Source organism: Synchiropus splendidus, chromosome 2, assembly GCF_027744825.2.
Source record: "Synchiropus splendidus isolate RoL2022-P1 chromosome 2, RoL_Sspl_1.0, whole genome shotgun sequence".
In the NCBI taxonomy this organism is placed as follows: domain Eukaryota; kingdom Metazoa; phylum Chordata; class Actinopteri; order Syngnathiformes; family Callionymidae; genus Synchiropus; species Synchiropus splendidus.
This window is the reverse complement of record NC_071335.1, coordinates 18,519,025-18,541,550: the sequence shown is the minus strand read 5'-3', so window position 1 is coordinate 18,541,550 and position 22,526 is coordinate 18,519,025.

The window sequence follows — 22,526 nt, the reverse complement described above, 5'->3', positions numbered from 1 at the left end:
GGATTCGAGTGCGGAAAGAATTCAGAAATAACAGGGTTTGGAGCAAGAACATGTAAGTCTTGGGAGAGCTTTACCTGAGTGGAGACAAAACGCTACCATCCGGCGCACATAGCGGGCGTCGGGAAGAATATATCCTTCGAAGGAGAATTAGTGGAAGAACAGACACAACAGGTACAAACATGACAGAGACCGTAGTATAGTTGGCCCACTTATTACAACTCAATATTCTGTTGTGCGCGAAGGCATCTTCTTCCCCTTGTATTGTCCTTACCCCGTTCTCCCTCCATGTCCTGTATCACATTATTTATTGTGATCGGTCACTGTGCGCCAAATGAAATTGACATTTACAGTGATGGTTAAACCAAACTCGGCCACATCTAAAAGTTGTCTTCCACAGCAGGACAGTTTGGAGAGGATGGCGACAGTCTGAATGCAAAGTAGCTTACAGTTCTCTGTGTACACAACCAAATGCTTGTAAAGGGAAACAAAGATTGAAGTTAAGCCTTTAAAATCCTCCATGACCAACCATGCCAACACAAACACAAGGAAAGACACATGATAGAGAAGTAATGGTTGCCATAGAACACGAACAAATTGTGTTTTTCATTATTTTAAGACTCCTCACGACTAAATGATGAGTCTCACATTCACACCTGCACATAGAAGCAAGTTTTGTAAAGCTCTGGAAAACGCCACGGGCTTCTGGGATGGTGCATATTTCTGATTTCTGTGTCGATATCACTCTCTTTGTTATGATGAGACAAACAGTGTGCGCGACCCACAGAAGATAACAGTCTATAGATGGAAATGAAAGCTTCTATCTTGAGGAAACAATGATTGAGTAGCTGTCAAGTATGCCGGATTTGGGACATTAGAAGATGCTTCCCCTGGATTTTTCCCCTCATCCATTCTTCTCAAAACGGTCTGTCAGTGTAGGTACGAACAACTATGCGATGGATAGTGTTGTGATAATAGACATTTGAAGGATTAAAGTTCTTGATAAAATGCACTCGAGAAGATTGAATAAAACAGAAATGTAAGCATTTAGCTTTTAGGAACAGGCAGGCACACATTGAACTGAGATCTCCTGGTGCCAAAATATCTCTGTGTTGGAGGCCTGGTCACCAAAATGCTTTTCGCGACCTGCCAGTGAGCGAGTTCTTTCAAAAGTACTCTGTACTCGGGGACTTTTTTCTCTCTTGTTTTGATAGGAACTAAATTAACCACTTGTATTTAAAGGACTTCTTCCTCGAGTTAAGGGTGATGGATGGGGACAGACGGTCCGGGAAGTGCAGCTGATTTAAGAAGACAAAGATGGGGCTGAGGCCATGGCGAGCTCAGACAGATGGACACAGAATAGCACAACCTGTCGAGGGGAAACTCGGGAAACCTGAAAACTGGAATTCTGCTTGATTATTCTGAATAGAGAGCAGGGGTGAAAAAAAAAAGGAAAATGCTAAACAGACAAGGTTGACTGTGCGCAGAATACAAGGATGTGAATAAGACTCCCTGGTTTTGAATTCACGTGTGCATGCGTCCCTGTGTGACAGCCACAGACCCTTCAGCTCAAGGTTTTCTTTTTGGACAGAAGAAAAGGAGTCCAGAGTGACTACCGAGCGGATTCACCCAAGGATGTGGTGTGCATTCACGGACACCAGATCACCAGATGTACTTTTTTCAAGGCCGACATTCCTTAATAGTAAGAAGGGGATACAAAATGGCTCTTACTTATATAGCGATTTCTATGCTTATACAGCAACCAAAGCACTAGTCACTCATTCACACGGTGAGGCACTGGAATTCTTGCACTGACTACTTTCCGAGTCAAAGAGACTGGACTCTCATTTAAGCCCCTTGACCAGATTCACCAATTTTTGTCTGCAACCAGTCAGCAAACGTATGAATAAGGGAGTTCAGTATGTGTCTGCTACTTGGATATAGTTTGCTCAGCGCCCCCAAAAAAGTCTGGATTTAGATCACATTAGCACTCCACTGCACAGTAGCGATATAACACACACTTGATCTTGGCCGCATTTTTCTGCATTGTTTAGAACGGAAAACACAAAAGGCTCTTAATAATGCATGAAACCAGACGTGGAATAGATTGTACATCAGCTGAGGGAATGCTGGCCTGTGAACGCCTGTTGTCCACCTGTTTTTGTTATTGTTTTCTTTTACACCAATGTTTCAGTTCCCACACCACCAACTTTCAGAATCTGTGCCTTAAGGCACGACAAACAGGCTCGCAACATCTGGACACCAGAGACCAATTACGATATCAGAATGTTGGGCCCTTGAAGAATTATCACACGCTTTGCAGTCACCGGCCTGATTCCGACGACGGCAGAGTGTCGCTGATTTGTTTTCTGTAGGACAACTAGAGGAAGTGCAGGTGTGTTCCTGCGCATCCTATTTCGGCTTGTCTTTTTTTTCCACAACATGGAGTTAAATCCCCTCACATTTTACGCCCGCCATCCTCGGGGTCCATGAAACGGTTAAATAATGCACCTCACCATCCCCAGTTTCAGGCTCAGCTATTTTCGTGTTCCATTAGCCGTCCCTGCCCAGGGAGGATGGAATCACTGAGCTGTATCTTACTTAAGGATCAAGGGGCTCCAATCTCAGGTTTCCACCAATGATGAAAATGAAGGAAGGCCAGGGCAGCAGAGGAGCAAGTGGGGCAGGACAGCACTTTGAAGTGAGGCATTGGAAAAATAGGTGCTGGCGATTGATTTCACGCAAACAGGCCTGGGAACTTCAAAAAGCTAAAGAAGGTTTTTTCTGGGCTTTGAATTCGCCACTGATACTTGAGTTCAAGGAAGGACATAATTTTTCCTGTGGAGTGTGAGGCAGGTCAGGGAGCATTAACTACAAACAAAACCCAGGTAAGGCCACTTAGAAATTGAGTGATAAAGATTAAGATAATCTCAAATTGCAAGTTAAAATACACAGGATGAAAAACCAGCTTCATTTGAAAAAAATGCAGTCAGAAGTGTTTACCGTCGTCTTGTTCTGTCAGCCTCTTTCCCTACGTGAACCTGTGAACAGTGTGAATGTTGACGTTCAAACTGTGACAAACTGGTAATTAAACATTTCAGATAAGACATTTAAGCTGTCGGTTTCCCCCGTAACAACCTGGATATAACGCTGCTGACATTTGTGACAAGGCTCCAATTAATCCAGAATAACAATAATGCATGATCGACAGCTGTGAAAGGCTGGATTAAAACATAAACCTTCCGTGTGATGGATTCCTTGCAGACGGCTGGGATCTCTTTTTGTTAAGTAATTAAATCAATAAAACATCTTTTCAAACTTAATCTGATCTAAATCCATTAATGACACGCGGCTCAGTTTTGTGGCATCCAAGGTAAGCCCCTGTCAAAATCCATTTGTGTCTCATAATGTGCGGTGTAATCGGTTATCTGCCATTTGTGGGGGTTGTAGCGGCGCGGAGGGTTTTGTAATTTTCCAAATGCCAAGGTAAAACTCAAATGTTACGTTCATAAGAATGCAGTTGTTTTGATACATTGGCAATAACATATGGACACACACGTATGAAATGTGCTGACGTCTAGGCCAGCGATTCTTAACCGTAGGGCCGTGGTTAGGCCACGATGCTCAATTTTTTTTTTTTTTTTTTTACAGCTTTGGGCTGTGAGATGCTCCGTTCTAATACATTAGCCACATCTGGTAGCAGTAGTGTGTCTCTGAATTGACTCGACAGCTTCAAATCTGTCAAAGCTAACAACTAAGGAGAAGTTCTTGAAAAGAAAAAATGATAAAGAAAGTGATGTGTTCTAACTGTCGGACTGACGTGATAGCCGCGAGCGGCTAACGTCCCGGGTTGACGTCCGCTAGCATTTATCAGACAGAGAAATAGTCAATTCACTGTCAGTTGCAGTGTTTATGGTCCATCTGGTTTGGACAAGTGTAACATGTAATATCTCATATTCTATCTGTAGCTGCTGCCATTGAGTCCTCTGATCTGCAGACCTGCTCGGAGCTGCTGAGAGACGCGACCACATTTCATCATCCCTGGCGATTGTTCTGGAACTGATTGAAGAAGAGCAGTTTCTAACTCTGACGTCTGTGTCCACAGTCAACTCGTTATAAACGGACTGAACGGATGTTTTGATGCTCACGCTCTGATCGCTGTTGGTCTGCTCCTTATTGAAACACATGACAGTCAGATGTAATAAGCGAGAGAAAAACACGTTGCTCCTTTGTCTTTAATATTCTACAGCGCCGTAGACGATGGTGTCGCACCGCCGCAGCTTAGATGAGAGGTGAATAGATGAACATGAGGGTTTTCAGCATGTTTTCACAGAAGAATCCCGTAAGGAACATCACAATGACTGATGTCCGTTGCTCGTGGAACTCAAGTGTGCATTCCATGCATTCCAGCCGGACATGTGAAGGAGATGGACCCGTGATGACTCTTACCAATTTAATTCTCATAACTAAAAGATAGCGAGTCAGTGAATATTTAAACTTCCCCCTTTGCTTCATTCTGAGACATGCATGACGGAGTTCCATCTCTGATATTGAATGACAGATGCTTCTCGAGTTGCCTTTGCAAGTATAAGCTGGACAGTGTTGTGTATATTGACATTTTTCGCTGTTTCGCCACGGTCTGTCCTCATAAACAAATGTGGGATGGGGGCGGAGACTCATTTTTACGACAGCCTGCAATTACACTCATCTACCTGTGGCGCCGCCAAAAGCATATATTCTCATCTAACACACAGCTGCTTTAACTTATTGAGATTAACAGACAATTCATCATTTATTTGTGTACATCTGTATGCCACTGATAAAAATCATTCAACCCCAATAATCTGTCATTTTTTAACTTGTTGTGAGAGTTTCATGGCTATATGAACGCTCGTAGTATGTGCCATCTTTACGCTATTTTATGATAAAATAAACATAAACACAGTTTCTCACATTTACATTTGGCTGTGAAACATATGTTACATTGTTTGTTTTAATACTATACCTTAAGCCATGGCGGAGGCCAGTTATGACTTGCGTCTTACCTGACTTCAAACTGATGATAATTCTTCATTTTTGGCACTTGTTCCTTAGTGCCAAACTTGAGGAATGGACCATCAAGCTGATGGTTGGCTCATATGTAGCCACCATACTGTCGCCCGGCTATTGACGGACACTATTTTTCATCTTTTTTGTGGGTAACGCTCTCGATATTTTACATTCAGCACCTCCAGGAAGTAGAAAAAAAATGATGTTGCTTTAGAGACTTTTCACACTGTGGATATTGGCCTGATGGCCTGAGTCCGATTCGCCCCCTGCTGTGCAGCCTTGCACCTCTGCATCGACGTCCTTTTTTGCTTAACCACCTTATTTCTCAGTCACCTCTTAACATTATGAGTCATCGTCGCCTCATACATGAAGTGATGATGGACCTCCATCATGGCTGTAACGGGAGGTGGTGCGTCACAGCCAAAAGTATACGTGAAAAAGTGTTATCATGTAGAAGATTTTAATCGGTGGAGTACAGATTCAGACGTCAAAAATGAACAATGAATAGTGTGGTAATCTTCCGTAACTTCAGAAAAAAACAGTTCTCCTCATGCAGACAGCTGCGCAGCTGTGAGATCACAACAGTTGCAACAGCAGCACAATAGTTACTGTAGATCCCAACATTATTCATTGAAGACAATATGTTTATTAATAAAGGGAAAAACATGATAGTTGTCAAACACCCGCAGACATCGCGAGTCCAGCAGTGGTATGACGTTGCACAGCAGTGGCTAAATCAGATGAATCAAATTGACAACAATGGTCAGCACTGGACAGTTTTTGAATTTCTGACCATCCATTCTGAACTTATCAGCTATATCAAGGTAAAAGAATGCATTGCATTTTGATAAAGCATTTTCAAATGAATTGGAATTGAGCAAGAACATAATAATCTGACTGCACCAAGTCCAGTAAATTGGACTGTCCTTTCAGTTGTTAATACCTTTTCGGCGCCTCGTGGGAGTTTGTCACGCTTTGCAAAGTGTTCCGACTGCATTGGCTATTTGCAGGAGCCAGATGGTTGTTTCTTCACCTCAGAGGTCTTGTGAAAATGCTCACACTGTTGCTTTTGATGCTTTTTGAAATGCGCTATGAGGTTGGTCGTAGTAAACTGCGTCAGGAAACCTGGGTGTAACAAGTTTTGCACTCAACTGCAACATTTTTTTCAGTGGTCTATGGAAAGTACAGCCGCACACGAATGCTGTTGTTGTACTCACGTGACCACTTCATGGCGGGTCTGTACACTGGATAGAAGGGCTGGAGCCGGGACTGGAATGGAGTGCTTTATTCAGAGGTTTTATATATTGACTACCCAAACAGGACCTGAGTCATGAAATCAAAAACAAAGAAAGTTGTTACTCCACTGACTGCACAATAGATGAGGTTTCATGACACAGTGTTGTAATATTCAGAGGCCACCAGGTGGCACTGTCTGCTGTAAAATGTTCAGTCATTGAACTAATTCAATGAAATCTCACATCATTGTTAAACCAATAGCGCCATCTAGTGGCCTCTGAAAATTAGAGTGCTTCATAAACCCTGCAATACTGTTTCATGATGCCTCATCCAGCCTTCACTGCTATGAACTACATCCTAACTGGTGCAAACTGTGGCAGGCAACTGACTTCATCATTTTATATGGATTATTTTTTTGTTTTTTTAACACGAACAAACAGGTGTGTACAGTACATATTTTAGTATTTGCAAACATTAAGTAAATAACCTTCAATATTAATAAAATTTTTGAACAACATGGTCATATGACTCATCTTATTCAATGTGTACAAGCACATTGGTCCCAAATCCAGCAGCCAGGTGGCTGGAGTTGGTATTGTATGTCTACACGAGTTGAAGAAAAAACACTCACTGACTTGGATAGGTACTCGTTTCAACCAAGGTCTGAGGAAAAATGTCTCTGAACACATCAAACCTTGAAAACTTTGAATCTGCAGCAAGCGTCTAATCAATCAATATTTGCAAAAATCAATGAGGAATGTTCCCAGCATCTTGCTGAACACCCAATTAAACCCATCAGAAGACAAGCAAAGGCTGAGTGAGTCGTACGAGAGCCATTTCTCGTCCTCAAACCATTTCTTGTCCAAAAGGTACGACAGTTAGTGGAGCTTTAGTTGCAAATGGAAACTGTTACTGGAATATGATGACTGGAAAATGACAAATCCATATCAAATAAAACATTTTGCCAAAGCTTCAGCTTCAAGTTATTATAAATGTTATATATTTTTATTATATATATATATATATATATATATATATATATATATATATATATATATATATATATATATATATATATATATATATATATATATATATATATATATATATATATATATATATATATCAGCAAGCTGTTTAAAACTATTATAAAAATATATAAAACTATAAACATTTGTATTGATTTGGTTGAACTAGTCTGTCAGTGTGATCATAAATAATACCACTGTTCATTGATGCTGCAGTGACATTCTGAATTACACATTTTGTATGCTGTATTCTTTATTACCTGCTCTCAATCTTCACAGCTGTCAGAGATAATGCTGCGTTGCCCCGAGCACAAGTCAGTGACTTCTACAAAGGAGATGTTATTTTCACTTTTAGTTTATAGGTTTGCACCAAGCATTTTTTGGGGGCCTTTCATTACAGGTGTTGTAAACGCTGCGTTATTCCGTATTGATGGTGTTTGGACTTGGTTTGGCTCAGGGTAGTTATTTAGACAGGTTCAGTCAAATGTTGTGTCGAGTGAAAGGTGAAGGTGGGCTACCATAACAAACGGCAAAACAAGGCAGAGCATGTGGTGTGCACCGTAGGGGTGAGGTCACATGGGTGACAGAACAAGGAAGGACGTAGGAAACGCAAACCCTGCCACAGGTTGCTTTCTGAGATGCACACCACAGTTTTGGTTTCATACAGTAAATGAATGCATTTTAGGATTGTATTACGTGAGTTGAAATAAAATTATGAATGCACTTTAAATATTAATTGAGATATTGTCATTCCTATGAGAGTCAAGGTCAAACCAGGGTACATGAAAAATAAAACAAAAACATTCAATGCTGGGAATTGTCAGTTACGCTACATGTCAGGGTCGTGTTGCCTTGAGCTTGCCAGGTTACTTTCTAGTCCTGTCTCCATTGATGGCAGTGATGCAGAGTGTTATTTGGTATAGCATTTTTAGTTGTGTATCCGTGTCATGAAAACAAACGTGCCACAGTTCCTGCTGGTATTTTTAAATGCGATAACAACATCCTCAATAGCATTCGTCAGATGCTGGTAAGGTGCGACAACACAACTCCTTATATATGTAGCATGCAGAGAATACACTTTAAACTGTCAAAGATCCAGCTGACTAGTGTTCAAGACCATCAAGACCATCTAATGCAAGAGCTAGAGCATCGCATCCAGGGACTACGTCCGAACTGAATGCAGAATACTCGGACACATGTCTATTAGTCACATTTCTTTGTGCAAATGACACACTAGTGTCATTCAGTTTGGTCCGGTTTCGATCTTGGTCTCACTCCCTTGTTGGTCTTGTCTTTGACTCTGACTTGTGCCCTCAAAGTCTTGGTCTTGGACTTGGTCTCTGCTAGTCCCTGTCTCGGCCTCGACAACACTGAAGTTAAAACACTGTCTGATACTTTAAACAGACCCATAAAAATGAATTCATGGTCGTAGTCAACTGTTGTTTGCCCCACTCCACTCACTTCCAAGAGCAATGCGAAAAAAGAATAGTGAATGAATGCGATGGGAATCTGCAAATGTGACTTCAGGGTCTCAACCTGTTCTGTTTCAAGATCTCCTTTGTTGCCTCCATGTCCCGTCCACGATTTCTTTGTCCGCTCATTTTTGGATTTTCCTTCATGTTTGTTCTCGTGCTTTTATTTTGTTATCTGCGGTTGTCCTCGTTTTCTGTTCCTTCACTCTCCCCAGCTTCACGGGCAACACAGCTGGCGTTCATCAAATTTTCCATGGATTTTAACCTGTCAACGCCAGCTCCTGTTGCCAGATGGTTGCTTCTCGCTCCGTTACGGTAATCTCCTTCAAGCCTTCCATGATCTTGATTTCCTCCCTGACCTTTTCTAGATTGTCCCTGCACGTTCAAATTCCTATCCAGCCACCTCCTGAGTTTCGCATTCTTCCTCGCTCCGCTTCTCCTTTTCGCCATTTGGTCCGTGTGTGAGCAGTTGTAGAGTCTCACTTTTCAGTGATCTCTCCGACGTAGTTTATTCCTCGTGTGTGTGTGTGTGTCACCATCGAGCGCTTTCTGTTTATTGCCACCTCATGACTTTAACTCCGGGTGTTTTCCCCCAGTTTTAGGCTTCAATTCTAATTCGCCTCTCTTGTGTTTCAGATTCTCCCCCAGTCCCTGCGTGTTGTTCCCGCTCCACGTTCTGGTTGCGGCGGCTTTAATTATTGTTATCTATCTGTCTGTTAATTCTTCACTCATCGATTAAATCTTGATCATTTAATCTGGTCTCCCGTGCCTTCTGGGGCCAGCACTTGTGTCCATTCCTGCGAAACCATGACACTTCAACTTTAATAAAACGTAAAACGTGTCTGTGGGACGACAGCTGCGCCATACATCATAACCACGGATCCTTTCTCTGTTTTCCATGATTGAACAAATTTTATCTGGATCAACTTTTGGGTCTGCGTGACTAACTGCTTCAGCGGAGACCCATGATAAAGGAGACTCACATTCCATCTGAGAAGAAGATATCATTGGCGCAGACGCACCCACACACACCACTCACTCGTGCTTTGATTGCCTTCTCTCCCACCAGTCTATTTGACTGTCCATCACTCTTTCAGCCTCTCTCCGTTGCATGTTTCTCTTCTGAAGGGTTTCTCTTTTTTTGCCTCATGTCTGGTCTCCCACTGGAGCCTCTCTGCTCTCCAATTAGATTTGTCACTCAACTTATGTGGACGGGATTAAGGGGAGGACTGTGAGGCCAAAAGAGAGCAAGAAACAGCGAGCTAGATAAAAGGACATCGAGGTGCTGTAGAGAGACTGCAACCGGGGAGGTGCGGTGAATAAGTAGCATTTAAAATAAAGACAAGAATGTGTGTTGTTGCCGTGAAGAAGGGAATGGGAGCGTTGGGAAAAAGATAAAATAATAGTGAGAGAGCGTGTAAGTAGCCTAGAGTGAGCAGCTGGAGATGGGCTGGCAGACCGCTGAATAATGTGGTGTCATTAACATAGGATTCATAAACTCACTCTGCCTTCCTGTCCTCTTGACACCACGGTGCCTATTTTCCCCAGCTTTATCCATTTTTTTTTGCAATTCCCATAACATGCATATTTACAGAGTCCTATCTGCAAGTTAAACCTCACGCGGAAGAGCTTGCACAGCCACCTCACACACACCACGTATTACACTGCAAAAACAAGGAGGTGAACTAGGAAGACAAATTGTGGGTTTCAGGCAGCACTTTGCACCATAATGAAGCAATGAAATATAAACGTTGGCTGTTGGAAATCCAGACAGCTGTTAAACTCATTAATAGCAGAGGTCATAAGGTGCTGGAGCAGGACACCGAGTTTCATTAGGCTGACAAACCAATTAGTCTTTCAGTTTTCATTGTGTGAAGGGCTTTCTGCAGTGTTGGCGAGAGGAAATGGATCCTCAGAATACACTGGAATGTGAAAGAATGATGTTTATGCGTGTGGGAAGAACGCAGCTTCAATTGCCAAACACTGTCCCGGTGATGTCACATGCACCAGCTCAATTTGGTTGCGTGGGTAAAGTGAACTGATATGAGGCTCTTTGTTTTTAAAGATGGCAGCAGCTGCCCAGTTCTTCTGAACTCCCTCTCGGGAGAGACAGAAGAGGCAGAGACAGAAGAGGCTAGTAATGAGTAGATGAGGTATCATGAAACAGTGTTGCAGGGTTGAAGAAACTGCGTGCGTCTTCCTTTCCAGGGTCTCTAGATGGCGGTCTTGGTTTAGAAATGACGTGAGGTTTCATTGAAGTAGTTGTTTAAGTTCAAACATTTTGCGTCTGGTGGACTCTGAAAATCAGGACACTGTTTCCTGAAACCTTGTCAACCCTTCAATACTGTGTCATGAAACCTCATCTACCCGTCACTGGATGAGGCTACATGAAGAAAAAAAGTATCCGGATTTTCAGTCTCAGGTGTTTAAAAAAATGATGTGACTATTCATTGAAATGGTTGGTAAGAAGTGAGCTCTGAAAACAGCAACAGTTTCATAAAGCCTATCTCCAGAAGTCTTCTTCAGTCGTGCTACATACAGTACTGACCTTTCTATGTCTGTCAGTCTGTATTTCTCTTCTGGACAATGGAGTTTTCAAAGCATTCTATTCTATTCTATTGGCCTTTTTTTCTCCTCAGTAAGCAAGTGTCACACACTAGCGCTGTTCATCCAAATGAAATATCGAATGTGGAAAGATTAGAAACGGCAACAAGGACTACAAAAATGGCCGATGCACCACCCTAGACTGCATTCCAGTTTTCAACTGATGAAACATTTATATCACATAAGTACTTGCTAGAAATGTTCGCAGCAAACCCAGCTGTATTACACTGAGTATCTAGTAGAGCGTCAAAATAAATAAATAAACTCAAAATGTAAATCACTCAGCTGGTCTTTACAACCCAATTTCAAGATGTAGCTACGGTTAAAAGCAGCACAGTATCTCATAGATCCCATAATCCGTTGTGGGTTACATGGAGGAACTTTCATGACAGCAATTCTAGTGATGTGCTGATGACATAAGTCAAATGGAATTTGCAAAAGGGAGCATTTGCTGTAAGGCGCTATGTTTGTGATTTTTGTTCTATGCGACGCTGTAGACAACAGGGCGCCTTTCATCTGTGCCCACACGTTTGTATGTTGCAGCTTTTACATTGGAGATATGTGTAAAAGTCTGCATTATTACAAAAGAGAGGTTTAAACTTCCAAATCGTTTTGACTTGACTGGTCTTTACCTTACTTCAAACAAAACTCCAACATGGCAAGGCTGTGCAATAACATGAAACTTGAAGAAACTCTGAGCCATGACCCATTTATTTTGAGGAGGCTGCCTGGTGGTGGCGTTGAGCGTGTGTGTGTGTGTGTGTGTGTGAAAATATGAAATTGTGAAGATGCTCCTTTCAAACCTTTTTCTGCTCTCTTTTAAAAAACATGACGTTTTAGAGTGTCTATTAAAAACTTCTATTCAAGAGCGTGCACTTCATGGAATGAAAGATAGGACTCATTTAGTGGAAGGTATTTTATCATATCAGTTTCAACGTCATTCAATATTTAAGATAAAAACTCACTTTCAATGGGCATAGTCTTGTAACAGCATTATAAAAAAGAACGGGGAAAAAAAACTCCTCTGTTTCGGCCTATTTCTGCATGAAGAACTTTGTGTGAAGAAGTCTGATAAAACCTATTAGATCAAGGGCCAAGGCCAAGAAGACTCCATTAGCTGTGGCAGATGAGAGGAGGTCATGAAGCGGCTGGCACATGGCGAGGCGTACTGAAAATGACCAGACATCTATGCAGCTCGCAATTTTCTCTGCTCAAATGGAGCTGGAAGTTCATGCAAAAACAATAGTTTACATATTGCTTAAATATGCAATCTGCAGCATCACTTTTATGATCTTTCCTTTGATTTTAACTCTTACATTTTGTTCATTTCATATTGAATCATTTTAATAGTTTAATAGTTGTTTTTTTTTGTTAAATGTCACGTTTTGTAGCATGGACTGTAATTTTTGTATATGTTTAAATCATTTGGTAATGCCTGTAATATCCCAGAGTACAAATGAAATAATAATAATAATAATAATAATAATAATAATAATAATAATAATAATAATAATAATAATAATACATGACTTTTGCATGGTATCTTTTTGCATCAGGGGATTTGAAAAACTCATTACCAGGTGAACATGACTCTATATTTATTAATAAAGACAAGTCACTTTCAGATTTCCAGACGTGGCCACTGCAACACATGAAAACATCTGGCTAGCAATGATGCCAGTCTATAGAAAACACTGGTGAGGAGGCGTCAATACTGGCCAGTAAAAGACAGTGTAAGTCCCACTGTTGACCCAAATGCATTGTATGTTTTACACTGTTAACCCTTCTTATACGGTATAAATATAGATATTGCCACCACTGCCACCTCTTCAGTGCATCACGCACCAGTGTTTGACCTCGGGCTGGTCGCAAAAATGATCATCTCGATTATTTGGATTCATATCATAATCTCGATTATTTTGTGTCAAACGTTATTCAACAACAATCTACAATAAAACAATGTGTACAATGTAAACAATAACTGAACATTTATATTTAACCTTCATCATGGTGGTTAGATGTTTCTCTCTAGAAAATCCTATCTGTAATGTCTGGGTTTAGGGCACAGTGGAGACGAGTGGAGCCGGCACTTGACTAGGGTGCATAGATTTTTCTGTGGTTCTGATGTTGTAAGAAGTGATTTCTTTCCTAATTTTTCACGAGATCACTAGAGAAGTCACTTGTTAAATTATAACACTTCCACATCTGAGCGCTCTTCAGCGTGATTAAGACAAGGAGCGCTTGTTTTCATCACCCCTGACTCAGGCTGAGCGCGGGCGATTGTTCTTCTGCATTTATCCACTTCCAAATTATCATTAAACATCTCCAACAAGCAACTATCACTGCGGTTGTGACTCAGAGCGCTGGCTGAGCGTCGGCTCCTTGGAGGTTCTGACGCTGAATACCAAGCCGCCGTTGTACTGAGTCGGGAGCTAACAGTGGCTAATATTAGCGTCCAACACGCCGTGTAAACAGAGGCTCAAGCTCTGTCGCTGACAGGCGGAGTCTCGCGCTTCTCTGCGTAGCAAGCTCACCGTAGTGCAGCGTTTGGGTGCATCGGGACAGAATGAGAGAAGTTGAGGCGTTTCACGTTTTCATAATCGGAGGAAGACATAATCGTAATCCCGAAAAAAAAAACCGACTGACCAGCCCTAGTTTGTTCCATTAGAACCACGTCAAAATCACAGTGAATTTCATGATAGAAATTGTACTCTATTGATTCAAAATCGTATTTATTTCCTCAATTGAATTACATTTTCCCATGTTGTGGTCAACGATACCTTAAATCCACATGAAACAGTTGGGAAACACAAGTTTGATACGATGCACATGCCATGATGTTATAAGCCAGTAATAACACTTTTGTGCTGTGATTCATGAATTTAAAAAAATGAATAAAGATTTAGGTTGGCACAGAGCTGGACAGCCTAACGTCAGTGGCAGAGCATTGAACAGGCTCCTGTCCATCATGGACAATCCTAGCCATCCTCTGCACAACACCATCTCCAGACAGAGGAGCAGTTTCAGTGACAGACTGCCGTCATTGTCCTGCTCCACAGACAGACTGAGGAGATCGTTCCTCCTTCACGCCATTCGGCACTTCAACAACTTTCGGGGAGGACGATAAAATGGACAAATACACTCCGGACTCACTACACACTCACACCATATAGACACACATGCACTTCATTTCGCAACACACACACACGTTCACATGCCTGACTGTTGTTGTTTGTTTATTTTATCTTTATTTTTACTACTGTTTTTACTTGTGTTTCCACCTGTCATGCTGCCGGAAATGTGAATTTCTCTTCGGAGATTAACAAAGTATTTATCTATCTGTCTATCTGACTACTGAAAACAGTTTCATAACAACTCTGTAATACCAAGAAATATTTGAAATATCGTCAGCACCCAAAGAGACCTTTATTTAGGTTAGTTAATCCTATTATACGCAGCGGTAAAATTGAATTTAAAAAATGTGTTTTCACACCGTTCTCATCCTTCTGCTACATTGATAAATATGTGTGATCTTCAAAAGCACCATCCTCCCTTTACTTGACGCTGTGGATGTGTTTGGGAGCATATGTTGGGGTTCAGTAAATATTTCTTTATACAGAATTTAATGCTGTAACCAGGGTGGTCGGCTGCATGAAAGATAGGCAGCCCCACTTTGAAGTGCCTTTGACACCTCCTCTGCGTAGGTGAGGCTTTAAATGTGCTTATCTTGTGTCACCGTGTGTAGGTGTGTGTGTGAGGCGGTGGGAGGGCACTTTATTTTTTTATTTTATTTATTTATTTTTTTTTCGATGCACACACCCCGGGGGGTTGGGGTGGAGGGGGTCAAGACTTTTTTTTTACACCAGAAGTTTTTGACAACCTTGATGTGTCAGAGGCTCCATGAAAAAAGAAGGTTCCACTAATGTGATAATCATCCGGGAGAATGGGAAGAAAAAAAAAAGACAAAAATGGCCTCGACACAACACGATTTTATCTGGCAGACCAGCGCAGGAGACCCTGAGCGAGGAGACGAGAAAGGCGGGCGAGACACAGGAGGGCCGTCTGCAAACCGCCGGTCAGAGTGGAAGAGTGGAGTCGGGAGAAAAAAGTAAGGCAATGAGGCAGACATGTAGGAGGAGCAGAGGGGAGAGATGAGGGGCACAAGGCTAGATGAGAACAGGAGGGAGCGAAGGCCCCAATGGCCAATCTCTGAGGAGAATATGATGTGATTTATGGGGCCCATTACACTGAAGGACAAACAAATGGGGGTTATTAGTGGTGTATCAACAGATGTGCAAGTAGACGGACATGGACTCTGCCTACACAGTGGGACACTTAAAGTTGCTTCAGAAATCTGCGCGCAGGCTTGTGTGTTCTTACACACTCACAGATAAAGGGGCACATAAATCATCGCGGGATGCGACAAAGCCTCCTTATTTGAGGGTCAAATAAGTTCACTTTTAATTGAGGGCGGAGCAAGGAGGAGAAAGCGGAACTAAGAAAGCGGCTGAAGAGAAATTCAAGCTCAGGAATTCAACAAGGAAGGTTTAGTCGCAGGAGATTTACCGAGTGACACGAAGTGACCATCTGGCAGCCAGCAGTCTGGAGCTCGCCAGGTGATATCCACAGGAGAGTTGATGACGGGATGAGCTCCAGCTGTGCTGCCATTAACCCGGATGAGAGGAAGGCAAAGGAAACTACAGGGGTTAACAAAATAAAAGCACAGGAAAGACACGGAACAGACAAAACAGTGAGACACAGTGAAAAACAATAGCACTCAGTCAGTGCCATATACTTTATTGTTTTTTGAAAAGAGGAAATTCAATTGAAACATTTCGAAGGAGGAATAAAGGTTTTAACCCCCCCATTTTTGGGCACCACTTCGGTATTTGAGAGTATAATTCAAGACTAGACAGCATATCAATCCTGAAGCCATGGTCCACAAACTACTTCATCGTCCCTTCCATTGTCTCCTTTGTTGCCTGTGATAAAAACACAAATAGGTGGATGATAGTGTGTAAGACACAAAAGGCCATGGCACATTTGAATTGAGGGAAACAGGCGGTCGTACGAATCAGAGAAAAAGATGGAGGAGAGATGTTTGAATACGAGAGTACGAGGTGCCAGTTTGCAGATGATGGATGCCAGAAGGCAATTTAAAGAGGCTTGGCTGTCAGGCATGACAGACTGCTCATTCCCAGTGCCCATCAAGTCAGCGCGCGCCGAGGGTTTGTTGTTGATTTCAAAAACACACGTCCTCTCACACATGAACCCAAAACAATATGCAATTAAATAGTCACATGACAATGGAGCCCTTTCAAAAGCTTCACATAAAAATGACATGTAAAACGCTTGTATTAAGTTTAGGTGGACAAAATGTCTGCCTCGCTCAAAGTCTCCTGTTTTTTTTTTAGGTAGAGCCACGAGGTGTTCATTCTTTTGTCGGCTGTCCACTAGTGATGGGTAGATAGGGTTTCATGACACCGTACTGAAGGGCTGACGTGGTTTCATGAAGCAGTGTCTTGACTTTCAGAGACCACCAGATGGCACTGTCTGCTGCAAAAATGTTTGGACTTGACGCCCAAGATCGCCACCTAGTGGCCTCTGAAACTTAGGACACTGTTTCATCAACCATGCGATACTGTTTCATGATACCTCATCTGCCTTCCTCCAATGTTGCTCTATTGGGTTGAGATCTGCTGCCATTCAAGTAGCATTTGCTCGTGCCACATGGGGGCGCCAAGATCAAAAGGAAAATAATCATTGGTTATTTTCTTTCAGCTAGACATTGTCAATAATCGCAAATGTACCTGTAACTTACACACGGTGTATTGATGCGTACAGTTTCTGAACATTGTGCCATGTCACATTCTAACATTCTAAATGCAGTGACAGTCTTACAATGAATCCTCCACTGGGGGTGAGACACTCATGACTGCACGTGCCCAGTACGCCAGAGTGCATCTGTCATGATTTCGGAAGGAGGGACCCAAGTGCAGGAAGTGCTGGTCGACAGACGGCACGGGAGAGGAGAGTAATTTACAGAATTGTATCGATGAATGAAACAATAAATCAGACAGACAAATAACGTGAACAAAAGACACCGGACCCAGAACGCGGACCGGGAACAACACGCAGGAACTGGGAAAGAATCTGGAACAGAAGAAAGGCAAATTAGAATTCAATCCTGAAAAATGGGAGAACACAAAAACGCATGAGGCTCAATACACAGAAAGCGGTCGGTGGTGGAAACAGACACACATATGAGGAAATAACTACGTCGGAAAGAAAAGACACGTGAGACTGGAAAACTGCTCACACGTGGGCTGAATCGCGAAGGAGAGAAACAGAAACGGAGCGAGGAAGAACGAGGAATTAAGGAGGCGGCTGAATAGGGATTCGAGCGCGCAGAGAATTTAGAGATGTCAGGGAAAAGAGTTTACCGTCATGTAGTGCGAAGCAACCATCTGGCAACATGAGCTGGCATTGACTGGTTCATGTCCTTGGAAGGCCTAATGAGAAATAAACGCCAGCTGTGTTGCCTGTAAAGCTGGAGAGAAGGAGGGAACAGGAAACGGGAACAACCGAAGTAACAAAATAAAAGCATGAGATAAATCACGGAAAAAGGCAACAATGAACAGACAAACAAAGTGCGGACATGACAGGATCAGCATACTTTTCCTCCATAGGCATAACATACTATTGTCCAGTGGACTACTGCGTCCCAGGGTGATGCAGGAGAAGACGCGATTGAATAGGTGTACCTAATAATGTTGGCAGTGGGCGAATGTTGGAGTGAAAAGCCCTAAATGTGAGGAATGTGTCGGCTCAACAAACCAAAAGAAAAATAAAAGCTACCATCTGAGAAGGCGGTTCTTTAATTTGAGCATTTCTGATACAGCTCACGTTCAGATTTCCACTCTGCTGCAAGTCGATGTTGCTTTTGTTGCTTGCTTTTCTTGGCCTCTGCAGGTGTTAAGAGGAGACTTACTTGACAGCTGTGTCTCCTCCACTGCAGGAATGAAAAGAAGAGATGTACAGTATGTCGTCGCATACTTATTATGGTCAACTCTGACTTCGACCAAATGTTTTGTCCTTTCTTATTTTTTTTCCCCGAATGCCAGAGCTATCTGGCGATATTGTTTTTTTTTTTTCCCTTAAATGTGATTAAGTTCCAGTCCCAGTGTCCTGTCTGCCCACCTTGTTGCTTAGATGCCATGAAATGACTGTCCTCAGGAAAACCTCGCCAACAAAAGAACATCAAGTACACTGGCATTGTCAGTCGAAATTAATTTCCATAATGACTCTCCTACCTTATGAGGCATGTTTTGATCGTCGACACAACAAATATAGATATTAAAACAAATAGTAGATGTCACACAATCTATAGTATAAAATAACAATGGACATGATACATTCTGTCTCTGCTTTCTGAGAGAAAGAATAGAAGAATAATTCGTTTCAACTCCCACTAAATGTTCCACTTTTCCTGGTGGCTTGGTGGGTGAACAATAGAAAGAACAAAATGTTGACATGGTTATAGAATGTCTCTGTGATCCTCATTTCTTCACGCTCTTTTGAAATGAACATGGAATTTATCATCACTTTATATAATTCCTGCTCGATCCAGAGTCCTTTCCCAGTTTCTTTGCCCTCATCATGTATCCTGTTTATGTCGGTGGTTACCAGTGGGCGTGTGGTGGGTGTTGTTAACTCAGCGCTGACTGCCCGAGCAGCCGTTTGCGCCTGTAGCTGATGAGAAAATCATACACAAATTATATACATCTGACGACTCACTCCTTGACAGATCTTCCAGTGGCCTCCGGGGGCAGTATTGATTCTTTCATCCTGTTAACTTTGTTTTTTTGCTCTCTGATCACATGCTCGCCTTATTTCCACCGAACCGTATGTTTGGATGTTGATTTCTCGGAGCTTCCACAGTCTCACGTTCACCAGCACCTTCTTTGAAGTCACCTACTATGTAAATAAATATGTATTTCCTCCAACCACGCTCTGCCTTCAGGTCTGATCCTGTTAGCCACAATATATACATAATTCGCCCATCGTTCTGAATATTCATAATCAGAAAAATATATTTTCAATATGTAAATGTAACTCAGTCTTTCCCAATAAAAATCCTATTAAAAAATGAAAAATAGAAAAAAAAAATACAGAAATAAAAAAAATAAAAAAATGACGATTGAGCTTGGAAAGAAACAGATTATATGCGAAAGTACACATAAGTATTCATTCATTTTGTTGACAGAACTGAGAGTAAAAGAGCGCAAGTGAACACAGTAATATACTGTGTTCCCGGTGGTAATTCCGGCGTTCAGTATAGTTCCACTTTTTATGTGCATGGAAAATTGGCAGTTTTGATTTGTCCTACTGTACTTGGGTTCTTTAACTAGTCTCATAATATTATTTAAATAAGAAAAGTGCTCGGTCACTTCTAACTAAGGTGTGCGTTTGGATCCTATCGAAACAACTAGCAATGCTAAATGCTAACCAACCTAGCAGTGGACAAACGCAATTGAGTGAATGCACAACGATAAGTGAGTTATGCATGAACTTCTCTATGAGGGAAGTACAGTGTTACCTCGGTTCTCAACCACAATCCTTTCCAGACGGCCATTCGAGAAGCGATTTGTTGGAAATCTGAATCTGAATCGATTTTTCCCACTTACAATGAATGGAAAAAGAACTAATGCGTTCCAAGCCTTAAAATAGTCTTTTGTAGGAGTGAATGTAGAGTGTCTGCTGCAGGTGCGCTGTTCCTCTATGTGTGTGGCCGCTGCATGTGGGAGGGGTTGCCGAGTGAGTGACGTCTCTCCAGAAGTGAAGAGGTGCCCGGTGCGTGTCCAGCTCTGAATGTGCGCTTCTGTGCAGTTTGGCTGTGACAAAGTCATAAACCAAGTCACTTAGCTCTGTCCCAGACTCGCCTCATCCCTGTCCCAGCTCCAGCCCACAACAGGACATCAAACCCTGGAGTGGTGTGGAGAGCGAGCACCTCCCCTGTGGCACTCTACCACGGTCCAGTGCGGAGACAGGAAAGGTTTTACACCTCAATATGAAGAAAAAACAGTCAGTAAATGTAGCTAACGGGACACGTCTGCATACAGAGGCTGCGTTATACACAATGACAAAGCGCGTCGTGGGTCAGCTGATCGGTCCGTGCACGTTATGTTTTTTTTCGGGGGCGTTCGAGTTCTGGATTTTCGTTCAAAATCCGAAGCAAAAAAATCTCGAAATTTTTGTTCGACTCCGATTTGTTCGAAGTCTGAGACGTACGAAAACCGAGGCACCACTGCACATGTTTCTTTATGGAATAACAGTGGTGTGCTCCTTTAAGCCCTATCAAGCCAGTCAATGGGAGTCGTCTCATTATTCATCTGAAAATAATGCAATATACTGTACTTTAAAACACAAATCTAGAAAACAATTACACAGAAATTGATGGATTATTATATAATAATCGATTCAGTAGGTTGTCTAGTATCTTAAAATAAGTATCTTAAAATTAGAATTTTTAAATTTGTTGGTATTCTATAGGATTTCTGAACCTTTGAGTGGGAAGTTTCGAAGGTTGGAAGTCAGAATGTATCATATCACACATCATTTTTGTCTCCAAATCGTAGTCCTTCAGTAAGTTTGGATGTTAATGGCAACATTTATGGGTCCCAGGCAGGATCCATCTGAAAGTCCTTTCGGGGTGGAAAAAGAACGAACATCTCAAAAAAAAAAAAATCAAAAAAAAAAAAAAACAGGTAGTACTTGCAAGATTGTCAGAGTCTCCTCTAGCCACGAAGCATTTCACCAAACAGCAAACCAATCTAAGGGTTTGGTACATCGTCCAAGGAGAGGAAATGAACTTTGATGCTACGTCCTTTTTCATCTTTTTGTGTGATTGCAGGCCTTGGACACTATTTCAGCAAAGCTATTATTCATCTAACCACTCCAGAAGTTCAATTTAAAAAACTTAGCTCTACAATAAGACAAACAGGGCACTACATCACCAGCTCGACTCGAAATATTGCATTTGCTTTATTTAGTGTGCAGACAGTTACTTAAAGTAATAACCGGCTGAAGCTTAGGCGGAAGCCCGTATGCTAGTTCTAAAAGCAGCGTCTTTAAATTGCCTTCCATTTCTTTGGCCGTCTCGGCGTGTTTGCTAAAACAGTCAGTGTACATGTGTGTCGTCACCCTCCGCCTACAAGACATGCTTTAAGGGAAGACATTAAGGGCCAATTGTTCCTTATTTGGAGCGCCAGAAGCTTTAACGCCATTAGCGGTGGGAAGCATGCTGTGATGCACCCTCTGATACATCCCATTTAAAAGGTTGCACACCGTGGAAAATGGGATTTGTGAAAGTGCTAAAATAAGAAAATGAAAAAGGTAATGGTGCAAAACAATCTTAGGTATGGGGCTTTCTGCCAAAATGGCATTCTCTTTTTTTCTGTATCAATGCACAGTTTTGTGATGGTGACCTCTGGCAACAGCGCATCGAGTCCATCATGGCATTTTGGAGATGTGTCTGTATTCCAACTGGAATCTTGTTCTTGTTCATGTGTCCGTGCGTTTGTTAACCTTTTGCAGCATAAAAAAAATTTGGATCACAGTGTCCTCTGAGGCAGCCTCATAACCGTTGACAGAAGGAATAGGTTAAAGCCCCTCATTGCAAGGAAGAACACCCAAAAAACGAAATAGGAATAAATGGTGATTCTATAGGAAGGCAATTGGAAAAAGGCTAATGCTGACATGGCTTGGCTGTTTAATAAATAAATAAAAGTTGTTTTGTCATCCAGTGTCAAGATAATCTTCTGAAACCAAGTTGTCACTTATCAATGCAAAAACAAACCGTACTTCCTTCCTTCCTTCTTCTGCAGCTTATCTGGGGTCGGGTCGCGGAGGCAGCATTTGGAGCAAGGAAGCCCAAACTTCCCGATCCGCACAAACCTCCTCCAGCTCTTCCGGAGGGATCCCGAGGCGTTCCCAGGCCAGACCGGAGACATCATCTCTCCAGCGAGTCCTGGGTCTTCCCCGGGGTCTCCTCCCTGTAGGACATGCCCGGAACACCTCCCCAGGGAGGCGTCCAGGGGGCATCCGGATCAGATGCCCGAAGCCATCTCAGCTGGTTCTT